The sequence below is a fragment of the Rhinatrema bivittatum genome, chromosome 6, assembly GCF_901001135.1.
Source record: "Rhinatrema bivittatum chromosome 6, aRhiBiv1.1, whole genome shotgun sequence".
NCBI lineage: Eukaryota > Metazoa > Chordata > Amphibia > Gymnophiona > Rhinatrematidae > Rhinatrema > Rhinatrema bivittatum.
Window position 1 is genome coordinate 133,768,765 of NC_042620.1, and position 21,716 is coordinate 133,790,480.

A 21,716-nucleotide genomic window follows, 5' to 3' on the forward strand; every position below is an offset into this window, starting at 1 on the left:
CTGGACGCGGACAGGGCATGGAAGAAAACCAAATTTTCCATCTAGACAAACCAGAAGATTTAAAATTTCCTCTGCGCTGACCACCAGTGTTTTATCTGGGTATGTTTTTAACCATATAAAGCTTATTGGATATATTGAAGGTATTCCGGGGAGGGGCTAACTTATATTTATAACTTTTCTAGACTTAACTGATATTCACTATTATCTGGGAAAATATTCTGGGTAAGTCTGTTATGTTACAGTTCAGTCCTAAGTTTTTCAAAATAACCTTATCCAGATGACTTGGTTTTAACAAGCTGCACTGCTGAATATCTGGATTACATTATCTGTATATGCTCATCCGGAAAATATACATGGATGATTGTGGCTAAATATTTACCTCATGGTAAATATGGAGCATATGTACAACCTTCACACACTGTCAATGACTATGCTTTTTGGATGAGTAGATGAGTAGCCTAGTGGTCAGCGCAGCAGGCTGCAGACCAGAGAAGACAATATTCAAAACCCATTGCTGCACCTTGTGACCTTGGGTAAACCATTTTGCCCTTTATTGCCTCTGGTATGAACTTAGATTATGAGAAGGGTTGTCAGCTGGCTCTAGATTTTCAGAACAGGTTGATCCAATCCTGATTTTACCCCTCTGCATGCAGGTACTTATAGTCCTGTTTTTCTTAGGGAATGTAATAGGGAGATCAGAATAATTTCCAGTATGCAATGGAGTAAAATTAGGACTGGATCAACCTTGCCTGAAAATCTGGAGCCAGTTGCCAACCCTAATTATGAGCCCTCTGGGGGCATGAAAATACCTACAGCACCTGAATATAATCTGCTTTGAATTGTCAGAAAGGTGAAAAATAACTAAATGAAATTTTGTACTATTACCTTTGCTATTTATCTTTAGAGATGTACTTTCATTGGAAACAAAAAGGGGACATTTTAAAGAAATGCCCAATTTCATTTTCATTAATTTGTTTTAAATACATGGCACCCTATTGCAAAAAAACAAACAAAACAAAACAAACAACACAAACCTGTCATGAACCCTCCCTTGATTCTCCACTCCCCTCCCAGCCTCCCCTAATCATCTTACGTTAAATCTTCTTTCTTCATTGGGTAAGAGCAATCCCTGGATGCTCCTGCCTCACCAATGTTTCAATTATAAATGGTGCTAGCAGGTTGGTGCCATTATCATTTTCTTCCATACAAGAAAGGTGGAATTGAAGGACGGCCTGGGAGGGTTTTGTATTTTTTTAGGGTTTTTTTGGCAGCAGAAGTGATATGTCTTTTTGCTTTTCATTTTTCTTTTCTAGTTATTTCATTTTCAAATAAATGAAATGAAAAAAAAAATTATTTATTTATTTATTTAATTAAGTTCTTTTACTATACCGATGCTCAAGACAAGTCTTATCGAAATAAAAAAATAATTGAATAAACGTGTACATACTCCTACTTAGTACTGTAGCTATGAGGAGGAATGGACATATCTTTTTGAAGGATGGAGACTAAGCTGTTAGAGGTGGCCTGTGCTGGCACTACTGTGATTGCCACCTTCTTGATGAAACATGGTATGTGTATGTAAGAGGTAGGAGTCACTTCCTGCTGTTTTTGCACACAGCACTACTTTTTATATTTGCATCAGATAATAATGTAAGGTCTGTATGAGCAGTGATTGTTTAGCAGGAACATTGATTGGGGCAGATAGTCTACCAATTAATTTGATGTTGGAAATTTCAAAGAGTTCTCCAAATTTTCCGACCACTGATGAATTGCATGATTCCCCATGATTAAAGATTGAATCTACTGTCTGCAGTGCCATAGTCTTCTAAGGCATGGTATTTCTCAGTTAAAGAAATAGCATGTTTTCTTTGAAAAACAAAATTACGACCGTCGCCCGTATGACATAGTGAGTGCAAAGGTAGCGCTGGCGCCATTTTGAATATTGGCAATACGGCCCGTGTGCAGGAGGTCGCCCCCGGACCCCCGCTGGACTTTTGGCAAGTCTTGTGGGGGTCAGGAGGCCCCCCCAAGCTGGCCAAAAGTCCCTGGGGGTCCAGCGGGAGTCCGAGAGCGATCTCCTGCATGCGTGATGTCGGGAGCCAGGAACCAAAATGGTGCCGGCGCTACCTTTGCCCTGTCACATGATAAGGGCAAATGCAGCCGTGGCCAGAGAGCAGGAGATCGCGCCGGGACCCCCCCCCCCACTGGACCCCAGGTAATTTAAAACATTTTGGGGGGGTTCGGGAGGGTGGGGGATTTGTTTTAAAGGTTCGGGGTGGGTTTTAGGGTTGTTTTGGTGTGCCGGTTTTCCCACCCTCCCCCGATTTACGATTTTTTGACGATAAATCGGGGGAATTGTTATTGTATCGCGGCTCTAACGATTTTTAATGATTTAAAATATACATGACGATTGTTTTAAATCGTCAAAAAATTATTCACATCCCTACTAAAGAAATCATAGTAGGGATGGGGATACAGGGACCAACAACTTCCTCCAAGATTTAAGGATTTTCACTGGCCTCTGATAGGAGAAAGAGATCCCTTTGTTGCAACAAAGCCTGCAGGACACAGAGTGCTTAACACTATAATTGGGCTAATAGCCACTAGAGAAGAAACTATTAGATTCAGAGTTCAGAAAAGAAAACAGTTCTTGCAGATAAACTCAGCTTGGAGATTGCAGGGCTGTCAAGGGGATGTTTCCAGATGGGTCAGTTTTTGTAAATACCATGACAGTGTAGGGAGATATCTCATGTTTAAGCATTAAAAGCACCCAATATGAATCATAATAGCTAAGAAGAAAATGCAGACTAGTATGATGACGGCCAAAACACTGTCACAACTAAAGAAAATAAACTTTGCCCAGATGAGAACTTTAAACCAGAACTGAAGGATACTTATTAAGAAATGCCTATTTGTAAGCTCCTGTGTAAATAAAACCAAGGCAGAGGGACTATGCAGCAATTAAGCCAAAGTCATGGACCAGCCAAGGGAAGTCCAGAGGGGACCTCCCACCCTTGGATGAAGGGGAGCATTCTGAAATGGAGAAAATGCTGATGCTAGCATACAGCCTCAGTCCAGATGTGACAGGAACCCCACCCCCCCATGAGAAAAGGAGAGGGGGAAAAGACCTGCAATGCAGCAAAGACCCTCCACCCATTATATGATTATGCACAAGCTTATGCATATTTATCAGCTGGAAAATATAAGATGGGAGAAAGGGAATGGACCCGAAGCAACCCAAGAAATGCCGCTATCGAAGAGGGAGAAGTCTAGGTGTGACCAGGAGACTAGAGAGAGAGGAGATGCCCTGCCTTGGGTTGGACATTGGTGTGGAGTCTGAGGAGGTGAGAAGCAAAGAGCAGCCCAGCAACTCTGCCATTACCAGACCCAGAAGCAAGCCCCCAGACAGCCCTGCAGCTCTACCAGTACCAGACCCAGAAGAAAGCCTCCTTTCCAGATGGTTCTTCAGAGCTTTAGCCACATCCTGCTTTAGAGGTAAACAGAGGAAAATTGCCTGAACTTGGGACCAGGGGTAAGTATGTTAGCCACAAGTATTACTATATTAGGCAGGTTAAGGTTTATGGCATGTTTGAAATCACTCATGGTAGAGAACTTAGTGGCCAGAATGTTAAAGACAGGAATTATTGTTATCTTCTAAATGCTAAATCCTTCTAAATCTGATAAATAAAAGTCTAATTATGATGAGAACACCTTGTCTTTTCCTGAACTTAGGATGGAGAAGTGAATTGGGAGAGGAACGGGAAGAGTCCTGTAGCAGACAGATCCCTGCACCCCTAAACTTACTTACAACAGGAATGAACCTCATAAACCAGGGTACATAAACTATGGTATGTTTGATATAATCTCAATCTCTCAATTTTACTGTTAATTAGGGATGTGAATCGTGTCCTCGATCGTCTTAACGATCGATTTCGGCTGTTTGGGGGGGTAAAATATCGTGAAAAATCGTTAAAAATCGAAAAATCGAAAAACCGGCACATTAAAACCCCCTAAAACCCACCCCCGACCCTTTAAATTAAATCCCCCACCCTCCCGAACCCCCCCCAAATAACTTAAATAACCTGCGGGTCGTTAAAAATCGAAAAATCGAAAAACCGGCACATTAAAACCCCCCAAAAACCCCCCCCCGACCCTTTAAATTAAATCCCCCACCCTCCCGAACCCCCCCAAATAACTTAAATAACCTGCGGGTCCAGCGGCGGTCCGGAACGGCAGCGGTCCGGAACGGGCTCCTGCTCCTGAATCTTGTCGTCTTCAGCCGGCGCCATTTTCCAAAATGGCGCCGAAAAATGGCGGCGGCCATAGACGAAAAGATTGGACGGCAGGAGGTCCTTCCGGACCCCCGCTGGACTTTTGGCAAGTCTCGTGGGGGTCAGGAGGCCCCCCACAAGCTGGCCAAAAGTTCCTGGAGGTCCAGCGGGGGTCAGGGAGCGATTTCCCGCCGCGAATCGTTTTCGTACGGAAAATGGCGCCGGCAGGAGATCGACTGCAGGAGGTCGTTCAGCGAGGTGCCGGAAATCGCTCCCTGACCCCCGCTGGACCTCCAGGAACTTTTGGCCAGCTTGTGGGGGGCCTCCTGACCCCCACGAGACTTGCCAAAAGTCCAGCGGGGGTCCGGAAGGACCTCCTGCCGTCCAATCTTTTTCGTCTATGGCCGCCGCCATTTTTCGGCGCCATTTTGGAAAATGGCGCCGGCTGAAGACGACAAGATTCAGGAGCAGGAGCCCGTTCCGGACCGCTGCCGTTCCGGACCGCCGCTGGACCCGCAGGTTATTTAAGTTATTGGGGGGGGGTTCGGGAGGGTGGGGGATTTAATTTAAAGGGTCGGGGGTGGGTTTTAGGGGGTTTTAGTGTGCCGGCTCACGATTCTAACGATTTATAACGATAAATCGTTAGAATCTGTATTGTATTGTGTTCCATAACGGTTTAAGACGATATTAAAATTATCGGACGATAATTTTAATCGTCCTAAAACGATTCACATCCCTACTGTTAATGTCCTTCTTAAAATTTGAATTGTACCAAAAAGAGCCTCCGTTTGGAATACATAGGATGCAGTATATTCTATATAGGTAATATATTAAAGTATGCTTCATAGTTCTTTCTAATCAAGCCTGTGCTACCTAATAAAATTAGGTGTAATTAGGGATCTTTTTGCCACATTTTCATGGTCTCTGATTGCATCTTTTAGTACTTAAAGAGCATCTCTCTCTCTCTCTAGGACTTTCATGGGAGTTCTATAATATCTTTTCAGAAAAGAATGAGTTGCTGTGGTGTTGATAAAGGCTTAGAGGGCTCAGGAGTGCATTTCCTGAAACAGGAGATTCCTGATGTGTGGTGTTCTACTGTATTCATACCACTTTCACCAATGATAACAAAAGCAATCAAAACCACTTGCAACTGAGTTGGTAGATGTGGGATCTCCCCTTCCTCTTCACCAAGCTGTGGGATGAAAAAAAAGGTTAAACTCATAAGGAATATTTGTGTGGAGAATGGCCATCTTTGTTCGTCCCATAAAATTTTGGCAATTATCTTTTGAATGCAAATTTTTAGAAATCCTGAATTTTGGAGAATCAGTCCCTTTAATATTTATCTAGATATCTATTTAATTATTTATTTACCATCACTTATTATCCACTCCCTCTATGGCTCGCGTCGTTGTATAAAAATATAAATGAAAATTTCACTAAGTTTCTTATATAAACAGTTACATACAGTTGCTTTTGTGAGAGTGTCAGCCGAGGTCCATAAAATAGTCAGTTTCTAGGATTCTCAAAAGGATTGTATGACTGTGCTTAAGTGATAGAGTCATAAGTGAGGACTAACACATGGCAGGGAAAGCTTCCTTAAAGAAAAATGTTTTTAAGCTTTTTTTGTATTTTTTAGAGTCCTTTATGCTATGCAAGATGAAAGGTAGGGAGTTCCATAATGAAAGGCCATTTAATTTAGAGAAGACCCTTTCTCTGGTTGTGCTGAGGCGAGCGGCATGTGGGGAGGGGATATCCAAGAGGTTCTGACTAGCAGACTGCAGATGTCTTGAAGGAATGTACAATCTTAATGTTAAGGCAATCCAAGGAGAATTAACATTATGGATAAGATTGTGTATTATGGTGGCTAGTTTATTTGGTATTCGCCATTTTACTTGTAACCACTGAAGTGAAATGTGTTTGTGAGCTGGCATTCTGGTAAGTATATGTGCAGCAGCATTCTGGATTATCTGAAGTGGTCTCAGCGCGTTCTGAAGGAGGCCTATGTAGAGTGAGTTACAATAATCAACAGCTGTGAGAATTAAGGCCTGAAGGATTGTTCTGAAATCCTGAAGGGTCTATGAGTGGCTTAAGGTGATGGAGTAAACGGAGCTTCAGTTGTTCATATGGATACTCATATGACATGCCTCCTTCCTTCGTTTTTTGTAAACTATTAACAAATTTCCAATCAGTTCACATAGATTTGAACACATATTAGCAACAGATATTTATATAAATATATAGATACTATGAACAAATGTAAATATTTAATCATTTTATAGATGCCGCAGTTATTTTGACCTAAGAATCAGATGCATATCTCAAGTATGAATGAGTTTTATCTTACTGGAACATTTATTTCAGAGAGGAAACACAATGCTGGTATTATATTTATTTTTGCTATCTAAATTTGCAAACTTACAGTGATATAATTATAATATGATTTTGCATCATGCCAACAAACCTTGTGGTCAATAAAAAACAATTCCATTAAAATTGCTTTTTCATTTTCAACCAATGGTAAATTTTGCAGCCTATGCTATAAATTCAGATGATGATCTACCATAGATCATTTTTAAATACATTCTATACTTCATATTGGTTTGGTGTAATAATCCTATGAAGCACCAGAGAATTCTCATCAGCCTCTGACATTTTAAAGTGAATTACAACAGCTGTTCTGTGAGAAAGGGATGTTTTAATCAAATCTACCTCTGATAAGCAGGAAAGGTAAACATGACCAAGCTTCTAATGTACGTGCTGTTCCATTAAGTATGAGGTGGGGGTAATGATGGGAATTTATGCCTGGTGTCGAGATAATGGTGTGTTCTGCTTTCAGATGGCATAGAAAGCCATCACATTTCTCTTTCTATCTATTTCTATTAAAATATAATCTTAATAAAGCTTTCAGATCTCTTATATTTCTTCTACTCACTCTCCCATCCCCCTCCCCAAAATGAGAATTTGTATGTGCATTACAATAAATCCTCTGTGTGTGATTTTGAATTATTTAATAGCACCTGAATTAGACTGTGGCATTTCTCTGATTTAAGCAAATGCCAGTTCTTTGAAGAAATATTTTTAATTTTAGGGTGGCTACAGAAGACATACTATGTATTTAAAAATCAAAGGAAATGGAAAAACAAGGAAAGGATAAAGACTTTTGATAATCCATTAGGATTACATGAATTCAATTTATAATTTTGCATTTTAAAATATGTACTTAATCTTATTTAATAGAATATTGAATTGTATTTTGTTTTTGTTCTAATTTGTAGGAGATGTCCATGGTGGTTGAGATAATGTACTGTGTTGCTTTTCAGGCACATGTTTCTATCTCACCTCTAGTGTATGTGAAATATATAGGAAAGGAACAAAATATAGGGGCAGATTTTCAAAGGGTTACGCGTGTAACCCGGAAAACCTGCTCCTGCACACACCGAGCCTATTTTGCATAGGTTCGGCGGAACGCGCAAGCCCCGGGATGCGCATATGACCCGGGGCTTTGAAAAAGGAGTGGGAAGGGGACGAGGTTGTGGGCATGGCGCCAGTCCGGGGGCGGTCTGGCGGCGGGACTGAGGCCTCCGGCAAAGCGGCTATGCTGGGGGATGGCGCGCCAGCAGCTGGCCGGCGTGTGCAAGATACGCCTGCCAGAGGCAGGCGTAAATAATTGAAACAAGGTGGGGGAGGATTTAGGTAGGGCTGGGGGGTGGGTTAGATAGGGGAAGGGAGGGGAAGGTGGGGTGGAGTGGAAGAAAAGTTCCCCCCCGAGGGAGGGAATGGGGAAAGCCATCAGGGCTCCCCTAGGGCTTGGCGCACAAGGTGCACAAGTGTGGATAAGCATAAACTTTTAAATTCAAGAAAAATTCTGAGCGATGACAAAAAAACATTCTGAGGATCCAATCTTTATCAGATTCCAGAAGAAAGGAAACAATCAATGTAGCTAGTTTAACCATGTCCTGAGATGTTTCTAGAACTGCTGTTAAATCTAATGATGACTTCTCAACAGAAGAAATTAATGGAAATGCCTGTTCCAGAATCTTCAGAATATCTATTAGATATTTTACCACATTTCTTTAGGAGCCACTGATGGATCTTTGGGAAAATTAATGAAATGGAGGTTCCTCCCTCTCACTTGATTTTCCAAATGTTGTAATCTAGATGTAAGCCACTTATTTTCTTTCAGAGTATTTTGTTGTAATTCAATAGTTGTATCAAGATCTTTCCTTAGAGTCTCAGAGTTCTTTTTGTTTTCTGAAATCTCAATTTCCATAGCTTTCAAATGGCCATCAAAAGCAGCTATATATAGTCAACTACAAGATTAATTTGGAAATGTTAGTATTTAAATCTTCAATCGCTTCCCAGATAGATTGTAAGGTAATTTAATCAGGACTTGCCAGTTCGGAAATTTGAATAGAAGGTAACTGCATAGGCTCTGGCCCACCATGCCATGAAGCAACGCTGTCTTCAATGTCCCCTGCAATTCCTAGATCTCTGGACAGTATGGAAGCAAAACGTCAGATTTCATGTCTCTATATGGGTCATGGGGTCTTCAGCAATTGCAGCTGGCATTCTTCCCTGCATCAGATCCGACGCTCATATTTCTGCCAGGTTGGAAGAGGGAAGTCGTTCCTCCAAGGACAAGGAGGTCAATAGCTCAGGGAGGGGGCTGAGTGCTACCTCTTCCTAGCCTTCCTCCACGAGCACGGCCCTAGAGCCAAACCTCCCCAACAAATATGGGCATCCGTCGGCCCAAACATGATGTTGGAGGGAGGTTCAGAGAGTTGCTCCCACTCTCTGGCCCTTCTTTTCCTTCCTGAATGAGGCATTATGAAGGACAAAGAATCAAGACCCACGGAATAGCCTCAGGCACATCCAGCTGGATTGGCCATCTTGGGATCTCCAAGCTTCTCATTTTATTCACAGGCTTCCTATGTGGGACCGTATAAAAAGATTTGCTGAAATCCAAGTAGATCACATTGAGCACTCTTCCTTGATCTAATTCTTTAGTCACCCAATCAAAAAAATCAATCAGATTTCTCAGACAGGACCTTCCCCTAGTGAATCCAAGTTGCCTCAGGCCCAGCAATCCTCCTGCCTGTAGATAGTTCACTATCTTTTCCTTCAGCAGAGTCTCCATTAATTTTCCCACCATCCAGCCTCCTCTCTGCTACCACTCTTGTGGAGCGGGATCACCAATACTCTTCTCCAATCATTCGGCACCACTACTCTGGTTTCCAGGGATCTATTGAACAGGTCATGCAGTGGATCTACCAGCACATTCCTGAGCTCCTTCTGTATCCTGGAATGAACTTCTTCTGGCCCCATGGCCTTGTCCACTTTCAGTTTTCCTAGCTATTCCCATACATTCTCTTCTGTAAATGGACTTTCATCTGCCCCATCTCCACCTTTGATCTTGTCAACCCACAAAGGTCCTTCTCCAGGGTCTTCTTTAGTGAATACCAAACTAACTTATTTGTTTAATATTTCTGCCATTTCTTATCTCTCTCTCCACACCTTGATCATTGTCACCTTTCAATTTTATTATACCACTTTGGAACGTTCTCTTTTTTCTGAATTATCTGAAACATGATTTGTTACATCTCTTTACCTCTTTATCAATCCTTTCTTCTGCTTGACTTTTAGCTTTCTTGATTTCCTTCTTAGTCTCCCTCAGTTTGACCAGATATTCTTCCCTGTGTTCCTTATTTTGGGATCCTTTGATTTCTTGCACGGTGTTCTATTTGCTTTTATTTTATCAGTCACCTCATTTGAGAACCAGATCGGTTTCTTCTTTCTCTTACTTTTGTTTTCTAACATATAGATTTGTTGCCCTTGTAATTTCTCCTTTTAGTTTGGCCACTGTTGTTCCAGCTCTTCCATTTTTTCCCAGTCTTCCAGTTCAAATTCCATGCATGTTCCCATTTCAATAAAGTTCATATTTTTGAAATTCAAAACCCGGGACTTCATGTGACTTCTCTGTATCCGATTTGTGATAACAAACCATAACATTTGGTGATCACTAGTGCTGAGGTGGTCTCTCACCTGGACATTAGAGACATTATCCTCATTAGTGAGCTCCAAATCGAGTATCATATCTTCCTTCATGGGTTCCATAACCATTTGCTTGAAGAGAGCCCCTTGCAGGGCATTCAATATCTCTCTACTTCTGGTAGATTCTGCAGAAGGGATTTTCCAGTCTACATCCAGCAGATTAAAATCTACAACAATCTCTGTCTAGTTCTCTCATTTGAGTCAGAGGCCTGTAAACTACTCCAGTAATAATGGATGCACCATCATCATTTTTTAGGATGTCCCATAATGTCTCTTCTTTGCCACACATTCCTTGCAGTTCAGTTGCTTGGATGTTGTTTTTGACATAAAGAGCTACTCCACTCCCTTTTCTGACTTCTCTGTCCTTCCTTAACAAGTTATAGCCTGGTATGGCCATATCCCAATCATAGGAATCCATGAACCATGTCTCCATGACAGCAACAATATCTAAGTCTGCCTCCACCATGAGGGCCTTCAGGTCTGGGATTTTATTTCCCAAACTGCGAGCATTTGTGGTCATCGCATTCCAATTTTTCTCTCTTGATTTGTTGCACTTCCTAGTCACATTTTCTGCCTTTTTCAGTCTAATCTTGAGGTTTCTTCATTCTCAATGCAGAAAAAAGCATTTTATAAGGGTAAAAGTTGAGAGAGTGGGTGTCTCTTCATCACAGGCCTTATTCTACTAGAGCTCACTGTTATCCACTTGCTCTTTGGTTTTTGAATCTTGGATGTCCGATATTTCTGGGGGAGTGAGGGCAGATGCACAGGATGCTGTAAAGTTAGGGAAGGTGGGTGTCTATTTGTCACGTGTTATTTTATCAGAACCCACTGTAAAGCATTTTTTCCTGGGTTTCTGTAAGCTCTGTGGGAGATGGGTGAGAGATACTGGATGGTTCAAGGAAGGGGAGGTTAATTGAATCCTGGTAGATGAATCAACTCCATTTTAATTGTAGACAGCTGAAGTAAAAAGGGACAGCCTTTGAATCTTCAAATGGAAGTTTTGGGACATAAGCCCCAAAATTGTTGCATTAAATGTAGGACATTCTGTAAAATTATCACTAATACCTTAAAATGTATTCTCTAGCAAATACATGTTTTCTAGATATTTGAAATAAAATCTAAATGTATTATTGTAAGCGAGTAAAGATTAATAGGTAGAATATAAAAACCAATTTTTTTGCAAGCAATTATGCCATTTTAAGTTACAGTTATCTGAGCTGAAAGGAATTACTACTAATTGAAGCTAATTATCTTGGAGTCCAGAGAAGAGTATATAAGAAAGTAAACTCAGTGGTATGTGGGTAGAGGGGAAGGGTTGGAGAGAACTAAACATTTCTTAGCAGAATAGGCTTTTTTTCTTTCTCAGCTCCAGAAAAGCATTCCTTTACATTTCAGTTAAAAAAAACTGTCCTTCCTAATAACCAAGGCAAACAATTTTGCAATTATACACCACAAATACAATTAGTAAAAGGTCACTTAGTGAGTTCTGGAAGGTTAGTGATCCAGGATCAGCCCATGAGTCCAAAAGACCTTGCTTCTCCTCAGCACAGATCAGCCTAGTAGTAGCAGCAAGGAAAAAGTTAGTCCTGCCCTAACTAAAGATAAAGCTTTTTAGCTGCAGAATGTGAGCAATGGAAGTGAGGTCAATCTAGAAGAAACAGAAATTTGAATAGTATGTGCATTACCACTGTTCCTCTCCTTCTTGTTTTCAATCAGGGCAAAAGGTAGGTGAGTCACTCAAGGCTGACAGCAGAAGTATAACAGCCAAAACCAGCAACACAATCCTCTACGGTTACTACTTCTGAGGCAATGGAGACAGTATTTTCAACAACAAATTATGAGGAAGAATTATTTTCTGGGATTCCTTGAATCAGAATTGAAACAATAGTAGCTGAAAAAAATGTGGGAGGCTTAGTAAGTAACATCTTAGCCTTCACTGAGGTGATAGGGAAATAAATGATACTGACAGTGTTGAGAATAATTCCAAGCAGACCTGGATTTGTAAATAGGCATCAATTATGTCTGAGCCTAGGGCAGCAAACATTTAGGGCCAGCAAGCTGGCTAAGATTTATTCACTTCCAATTCTGCTGAATCTCATTCAGAAGAGAATAGCTCTCTTATACTCTGTAACAGACCCTTACAGAAGGTGGAGGAATAAAAGCACAAAATGTTCCTAGAGGTGGCAAATACAAAATCCATACCTGAGGTCCCCAAGAAAAGCAGAACATATATGTGGAGAGCATGATTGATGCCCCTGTCCTTTTTCCTCAGAGTACACCATCAACCTCAACTCCACTGCCAGCATCAGCCCCCAAGGATGCAAGGAAGAGATTACATAAGACATCCATGGGCTGGAATCACTTTCAGGTGATTTAGGACCAGTATTTTGCTTAGTGTATTCACTGCAGGCAGGCTATCTGTGAAGGGTAGATAATTGGGCATTCAACAAATGGTGGTATGCATCATCCCCTGCAGAAGCAGTACACACTAACATTGGCATCAGGTGAGGGTAGTAGTACTAGTCTGGGGTCATTCTCTGCCACTCAACACAAAAGTCAGGCTGAAATAGAAAAGATTCTTTAGCAAACTGATCCCACAGATATTTCTATCAGTCTGGTGGCAAGTCAATAACCTCTGTCATGAATCTGCATCTACCCACCATAGAAGACATTGGATGATATTCTGTATTACTGTTCCAGGGCAAAATGTAGGCAGTATCAAAAGCAGTAACAAAACAAGGAGCATTGGAGAAATGTTTGTCCTGGATGGCCAGAGCCTACAGACAGAGGAGAACATGAGCTTCTAGTGCTGCTGTATGTGTTAGCCCCCAACTACAAAGTCCCCTTCAGGACTACGTTTAATGTGCAGCATATCCCCCTCTGTAGAATCATTGCTATAGTTACATACAGGTGCAGCTGGCTAAGGCAGAAGGGAACATCATGCATTTCACCAGTGTTATCTAGGCCAGCACAAATGTTACATATGCTTATCTCTCCCTGATGGCACACTGATGGAACCTGACCAACTCAGGGGCAGCTCTAGTGGGGATGGAGCATCAGGCTGCAAGTGGGTTGTGATGCTCACCCAGGTGATGGATTCCCATCTTACCTCATGAAATATTCTATCCTACATAAGAAAGATGCTGGATTGGTGACAGCTAGACAGGAAAGGCAAGAGTCTTCAGGCTAAATTCTTGATAGACAATGGTGTAACTGTGATATAAGCAATGGAAAATGGGGTTATCCAGGGATCTATTGCTTTGCACACTTGCTGCACTTGACAGTGCAGGATGGCCTGGTGCTGTGGCCCAAAGACCATGAGAATCTATTTCTGAAAGTCTTGATAGAGAGGTGCAGGAAAATAGTACATAAGAACATAAGATCATGCCATACTGGGTCAGACCAAGAGTCCATCAAGCCCAGCATCCTGTTTCCAACAGTGGCCAATCCAGGCCATAAGAACCTGGCAAGTACCCAAATACTAAGTCAGGTAATGGACTTCTCCTCCAAGAACTTTTCCATCATAGCATGAAGTGGTGTGTGTATGTATGGGGGGAGGGGGGCAACTTCTCCAAGACAAAAAGGAAGAACGTGAGATGCTTCATAAGTATCTGATTCAAGATGCTGTCACCCATTGGAATTTATTTATTTATTTAAACGTTATTTATAAACTGCCTTACCAATTTAAATAAATTGCCCAAGGTGATGTACAACACTCAAATAAAAACAATCAACAAAATATCCAACATTTGCAAAACACATAAGATAAAACTAAAATACAGAATAGCTCAGCCCAAAAACCCTTCTTTAGTTGCCACCTTTAGTCATTAGCCAAGTCTTTAATTTCTTATGAATTCCACCAATTTGATATTGTTGAAGTTAGTAGAGCAACAACATCCCTTCATGAGCTGTCTCTGGACACAGAGATAGGTGTGGATAACCTTATGGGGGTTCATCACTGGGTAGTAGATACAAATGAGGCAGAAGATACAAATCCTGAAGCCTTTATAGATGTCCTGAAGGATCTGAGTTCCAGAAGTGACATCCTGGATGAGGTCATCCTCACAGTAAATATTTTGGAAGAAAAATTAGAGGGCTTTGTGAGCAAGATGGAATGGAAGCAGAGGAGTTACAGTTTGTAGACTCCTTGTAGCAGCAGGCTCAAGTGAGAATGAAACCTCTGACAAAAAACAATACTTATATGCTTGCCACACTTTGTGATCCACTGGGAAAGGGAGTCTTGCCGACCAGTCACAGCATCTCACAAACATGAAGGAGATACTGGCAGCTAGGAAGTATGAACAGAAGTACCACAGGTAGAGGTACAGTACAGATGTAGCATAAGAAAGAGTGGCCACTCCAGAGAATAGTGCAGCATAAGCAGCACTCTGAAGCTAGCACTTTTTCCCCCACCTCAAAACATTAAAGCCATGTTTCCACCACAGAACTGTCTCTCCTGGCCAGAGAGACCCCCACTCCACCCCAGCAAGAGACTCCAGCAGAAATTCTATCACATGCTATCTAATAGTGCCTATGAAGGCTATGTACACAGATGCACTGACATAGGGGTAGATTTTCAAACAAGGCGCGTTGGCGTACTTTTGTTGGCGCTCCAGGCGCAAACAAAAGTACGCAGGATTTTAGTAGATATGCACGGAGCCGCGCATATCCGCTAAAATCCTGGATCGGCGCGCGCAAGGCTATCAATTACGTATAGCCGGCGCGCGCCGAGCCGCGCAGCCTACCCCCGTTCCCTCCAAGGCCGCTCCGAAATCGGAGCGGCCTTGGAGGGAATCCTCTAACGCCCTCCCCTCACCTTCCCCTCCCTTCCCCTACCTAACCCACCCGCCCGGCCCTGTCTAAACCCCCCCCCTTACCTTTGTCGGGGGATTTACGCCTCCCGGAGGGAGGCGTAAATCCCCGCGCGCCAGCGGGCCGGTTGCGCGGCAGGACGCGACCTGGGGGCGGGTATGGAGGGCGCGGCCACGCCCCCGGACCGCCCCGTGCCATAACCACGCCCTTGGACCCGCCCCCAAAACACTGCAGACACGCCCCCTAAACGCCGTGACGACCAGGCCCGCCCCCCGACATGCCCCCGACACGCCCCCTCGGAGAACCCTGGGACTTACGCGAGTCCCGGGGTCTGCCCGCTCCGGTGAGCCTATGTAAAATAGGCTCACCGGCAAGCAGGGCTCTTAAAATCCGCCCCATATTGAACACAAATGTCCATGTTGTAGCCTTATTTGGCCAAGGTGGCTCAGCTTATTTTTCTGACCACTCACCAGCTTGCCTAGAAAACATGTTTTTTTCAATGGTAGGGAACATAATAACACGCTCTCAAACACAATAGGTTTCAATGGTCAAAATTTTTCTTTTCAATTATAACCACATATATAGCAATGCAAATATGATGTTTGTAGGACCTACACTCCATGGGTTTGTATTTCAAACTCAGTTTGGTTCTGGTCCATTTACTTTATTAAATTGTTGAGTCCCTTTTTTTTTAGATATATTTTTATGTTTCAAATTTTTTTTTTAAACTAAACCGACTGAAACTGGCTCGCTGACCCCACGTGACAATATCTCATCGGAAAAATGGAGCAAATAGATAGGTATTCCTTTATAGTTCTTTATAACACAGTCCCATATTTCTAGTCATGAAACAGACTGCAGAGTAATATTCCTCTAATATAGCAAACAGTCCCACTTCAAAGTCATACTCATCTGATGCAGCAAACAGTCTCAACACGATCGTGTTTCAGACCATTCGGTCCTGCCTCAGGGGAAGATGCTCATCAAAAGGCTGCACTCCATGTCCCGTAGCGACTCCAGTCAAACGCTGTTCATTCTCCAGGCATCTGGGGTTAATTCAACAGTTCCTTCTCTTCGCGGTCTGAATTCAGACCCGCCTTGAATTCAGACCGCAAAGAGAAGGAATTGTTGAATTAACCACAGATGCCTGGAGAATGAACAGCGTTTGACTGGAGTCGCTACGGGACATGGAGTGCAGCCTTTTGAGGAATAAGAGGTAGAACAAGTAAGAACCTTAATTCTACATCCTTTGCCTTAAGCCTCCGGCTTACTCCAAGTCCAGGTAGATAGTCTAGATGGTCAATGATGCCTCCTCCTAGGAAAGGGTGGAATGGGCACTGTCACGCTGTGCTGTCAGCAGTGGTTCCTTGTTCTCCAGACTCACTGATGACTGAAACGGGAAGGCTAGTTAGGTATCTACAAAAACAAAATCCCTTGAGACAGACTTCCCAGGGAGGGCAAGAGAGAGAGAGAGAGAGCGAGAGAGAGAGAGAGAGAATGAGAAGCAAGTCCAAACCTTTCCTCAAGGAAGCCCCCAACCTTGCCTTTCTCCAGCCCTAGATTTCTTAAGGGAGAATGAAAAGCTGCCCACAAGCTAAGCATATCTTTGAGAATTATCCCCTTTTTAACTGGATGCAAGAATAAAATATTGTCCTTTATCCCTGGTTTGGGAACAAACAGGCCGATGTAATATCAGTATGCATAAAATGGGCGCTCATGATTGAGTGCCCGCTCTCCTAATGTGCGACAATCTATCTCTCCTAAGCACACAATTAAATAGCTGCCATGGTAAAAAGGAGGCACTAAGGTAAATTGTGTGTCCCTAGTGCCTCCTCGGCATTGGGCACCTAGGAAAGGTAGCTGTCAGTGCAGTTAGGAAAATGGACGCTCCTTAATTGAGCATCCATTTTTCTAACCTGACCATAGAAATGTTTTATTTCTTTTTAAAAAAATTTTTCCATTACTCCTTTTTTTGGTTCCTCAGACTTAATATCACCATGATATTAAGTCAGAGATACTACAGAAAAGTGGTATTTTATTTTCTGCTTTTCTGTTAACTTTAGGGGTTCCTCAAGAATTAATGCCTGCTCCGGGGCAGGCATTAATTTTTGAGAGTAAAAATGTATGCATTGGGGGCCTGATTTTAAAAAGCATTTACTTGAGTAAAAACCAGGTTTACTGGGGTAAATTCACTTTACTTGAGTAAGTGGGTTTTTGAAAATTGCTACAATATATGCCATTGACTTGTCTATAGGATTTACTCACATAAGTGCACTTTACTTGAGAAAATGGCTTTTGAAAATTGCTACAATAGTAGCTACATTTACGCATGTAACTCCTTTTGAAAATTACCCCCTGGGTGCACATTTTCTTTTTGCATAGGTGGGTAATAGCTAATAACCTCATCAATATGAATTTACAGGTGATGAGTGCTAATAGCTACATGCTAGTTTGGACGCACATTTTGAATTCGCTAATCCCCTAAGGGGTAGATTTTAAAAAGCATTTACTCGAGCAAAACTGGTTTTTGCTCGAGTAAATACACTTTACTCAAGTAAGTGGGTTTTTCAAAATTGCTACAATATATGCCATTGAATTGTCCATAGGATTTACTCAAGTAAGTGCACTTTACTCGAGTAAATAGCTTTTGAAAATTGCTACGATACTATGTCACATTTACATGCGTAACTCCTTTGAAAATGACCCCCTTATTGCATAAGGGGTATTGGACATGCAACCAAACGCGTGTCCAAGAGTGTGTAAAGCTGTGCGCTTGGCTGGGTGCACTATATTGCATCGGCCTGAAACAGCAAAGCCCAGTGTTTTTTTTGTCTTTTTTATTCAGATTGGCTTGTTGCAAAGAAACAGCAGTGCCTGGAAAGGCTCAAGGCACTGCTATAGAGCGGCTCTTTTTTCAATCAAGTTCTAAGTAGGAAACAAAACACTGTTTTTTTTCTTTTTTGTGCTTTTCTTTTTACACAGAGCCAACTTAAGAGGCTCTGCTGGAATCAACCTCCCCACACCTGCCGCAGAGCCCAGATGCCATTCAACTGGAAAATTCTCTTGGCATTTTGCAACTTTTTAGACTTTGGCTTATAGGGACTCAAGCCTGAGGTCTCACCTTCATTCCTGTTTACTCTGAGGTGTCCAAACAGCTCTGGCTTCTCCTCTGTTTCAGTGGATAACTCTACTTCCATCAGCTTTGGATGCTCTCTGTAATCTCCTTCCTCCACCTGGGTCCCTGTCCCACCCCAAACAAAGTCACCAAGGGTACCCATGGGAAGCCCTGACCACACCCCCTCCTGCCTGGTTGCTTCATGTTTAGGCTCCCAGGAGTCCTAAGAAAAGCCAGACTCTCTGAGAAATGTAGTCTTAAGATGTTTTAAGGGCTTCCTGGGACTCCAAATGTTTTTTTATGTCCTACCTATACCTTCCTGTGGTTTTCTGTGTGAGGCAGCTTTCTCCCTATGTCCTGTCTAACCTTTCCTTGATCATCACAGGATCCATGAATGCAATGAAAATGACCTCATTTGTTGCATTTAACCAATTTGTTTCAAATGTATGCATATCCTTATCATACAACCAGAATTAACACCTCAAAGGTTTTTGGGGATGTTGCCAATGGAAGCCCAAGCAACATCCCCAAAAACAATCAACCAATAATGTGCCTCCCTACAATCTACAAGTTGTTCACTGCAATAGATGCATATAGAATGTAAAATCACTTGGATATTAATAATATCATGGCAACAGAACAAACAGGCAACAGAAGAGGAGCATATGGAACCAAAGACAAGTTGATGCTAAATAAAGTCATCATGACCAGCTGTAAGGCAGGTCAAAACCGCATTATAGCATGGGTAGATTATAAAAAGATAAATTAAAAAAAAAAGCTTTTGATAGTTTGCCACACTCTTAGGTAATACATTGCCTTAAAAAGTACAGAGTGAATTCTGGACTGACTGAGTACCCAAAATTTGCCCCAAGAATGTGGAAGAGTTTACTCCATGTGAATTAAAAATATGGACAATATGTTATTCCTAATATCAAATCCAGCAAAGAGTATATAGGGGAGATTCCTTTTCACCATTCTTGTTTTTGCCTAGCACTGATCCCACTGAACACTCAGCTCTTTGGGCTATGGATTTTACTTTAATCCAGAGATACTAATGATCCACAGACATCACCCTACTATTTATAGATGACTTGTAGCTTTACAGCTCATGTGATTGTCATTTAGTGGAACAATTCAGATTAGTAAAGAGCTTATCAGATGACATCAAGATAACATTTCACCTTTAAATATGCTAAGCCAACTATAAGGGGAAATTAAACAAAACTGAAAACATCTCTCTGACTCAGGACTGTATTATAAAAAAGCATGAGCAAGAAAGCATATATAAATATGTAGGGGAGGATGAAGGTGCAACAATTCAGCACAAGTTGCTGAGAGAAAAGACCAGTAAAGATTACTATAGGAGATTGAAATTGATTTTGAAAAGTGTTTTAACACCATGAAATAAGATACAGACTACCAATCAATTTTGCAGTTTCTGCACCCTTCTATAGTTTTGGGATAATAGACTGGCATGATAAAGATCTTAAACAGTTGGCTGAAAGAACAAGAAAACTTTTCCATTCTCATCAAGTAATCTATAAGAATCAGTGTATGCCAAGGCTAGGCTGTAGGCTATGCTCCAAATCTGATGGCGGTAAAGGTCTTAAAGAAATAGATTATATATATATATATATATATATATATATATATATATATATATATATATATATATATATATATATATATAAATCAGGTTGTTTTAATGGTTTTGAAATAAATACATTGTTTTTATATTCATTGAAGGATTTGTGGTATGATTTTCTCTGTAAGTTAAAAAGTGTTTTTTTCCTTTCTCCAAAAATTGTTTTGGGGGTTATTCTGTATATATATATATTTATATATATATATATATAACTGTTGTTATAGACCTTTAAGCATATCTAATGGCATCAACAGATCTAAATATTCAAAAAATGCTGAAGTATGAAAGTAAATAGCTGATAATAGCTTAAGCTTGAATTATTGTTTCGATGGCTGAAAGGAATGAGTGAAAATCTACCAGCACATAAAGGGAAAGAAGCAAGAGAATTTGTAAAATAAGAGAAAAGAACACTTAAAAGAATCTGAGCAGCAAACAAACAAAACCAATTGGCAAAAGTACAAATACAGTAAGAAATATAGAGGGTTGCTTCAGCAACCTCACATGGTTCAGAATCTGGGCTGGATTTAGGCATAGGCAATGTAAGTACCAAATTCTAAAGGAGTCCAAAAACTTGGATTCCCCAAGGGGAGAAAAGGAAGGAACCCCTTATCTTAAGTCCACTGCCTATGGGCATCATCAACTTAAATCTGCCCCTGATCAAAATCTGACTCAGGAATGGCTAAAATTGATACCCTTGAATCTCAGGATGAATGATTGGTAATTAGAAAGAGCACAGGATAGTAGGGTACAGACAAGATGATTTACAGCCAGCATAGAAAAAAAAATCAAAGTAAGTAAGCAGATAACTTCAGATTCAGTACAACATAACTAGAAACAGTTAGGTTTCACACCTCATCACTGAATGCCAAATACGATGACAGAAGACCTGTATGCAAAAATGCACATAATAAGGTGTCATAGCTCATCAACTGGAAAAGGTGTAAGAACTATATAACAGAACTGTACCAGAAAAGGGCTGGAATCATGATCCTGAGAGAATTGTAGAGAATGAAGTTGTGATCTCCTGGGACATTTAAACAGATAAAAAGCATGATGCAAAAAAAAAAGAAAATTGGTTCTTACCTGCTAATTTTCATTCCTGTAGTACCACAGATCAGTCCAGACTTCTAGGTCTTCCCTCCCTTCCAGCAGATGGAAACAGAGGAAGTTTTGTTGATACTGCCACATAACCTAGTGTGCCACCTGCAGTCCCAAGCCAAGGTACCAATGAACATAACTACAAGTAATATAATCACTTCTCCCCAAAAGAGCAGTAGGAAGAGGAATCTTATAATGGAAAAAAAACCTTTCCAACCTTAACAACTTGAGGAACCAAACAAAACCTGGGCCATTCCACAGCCTATTTGCAATAATAGATCAAGTGGTCTCTCAATTCTCCCCACATCAACTGGGTGGGACTCTGGACTAATCTGTGGTACTACAGAAACAAAAATTAGCAGGTAAGAACCAATTTTCCTTTCCTTGTACGTACCCAGATCAGTCCAGACTCTGGGATGTACCTATGCTTCCGTAAACAGGGTGGGATTGCAAGAGTCCTGCTTGAAGTACACTTTCACCAAAGTCCATGTCCTCAGGAACTTGAACATCTGGATGATAATGTCTGGCAAAAGTGTACAACGACTTCCAAGTAGCTGCCCTACAAATCTCTTGTGGCAATACCTGTTGACATTTGGCCCAAAACACCACCTGTGATTGAGTAGAGTGAGACCTTAAACCCTCAGGGATAGGACAACCTTGATAGATGTACACCAAACCTATTGCTTCCTTCAACCACTGTGCTATGGTGGATTTTGAAGCCTTA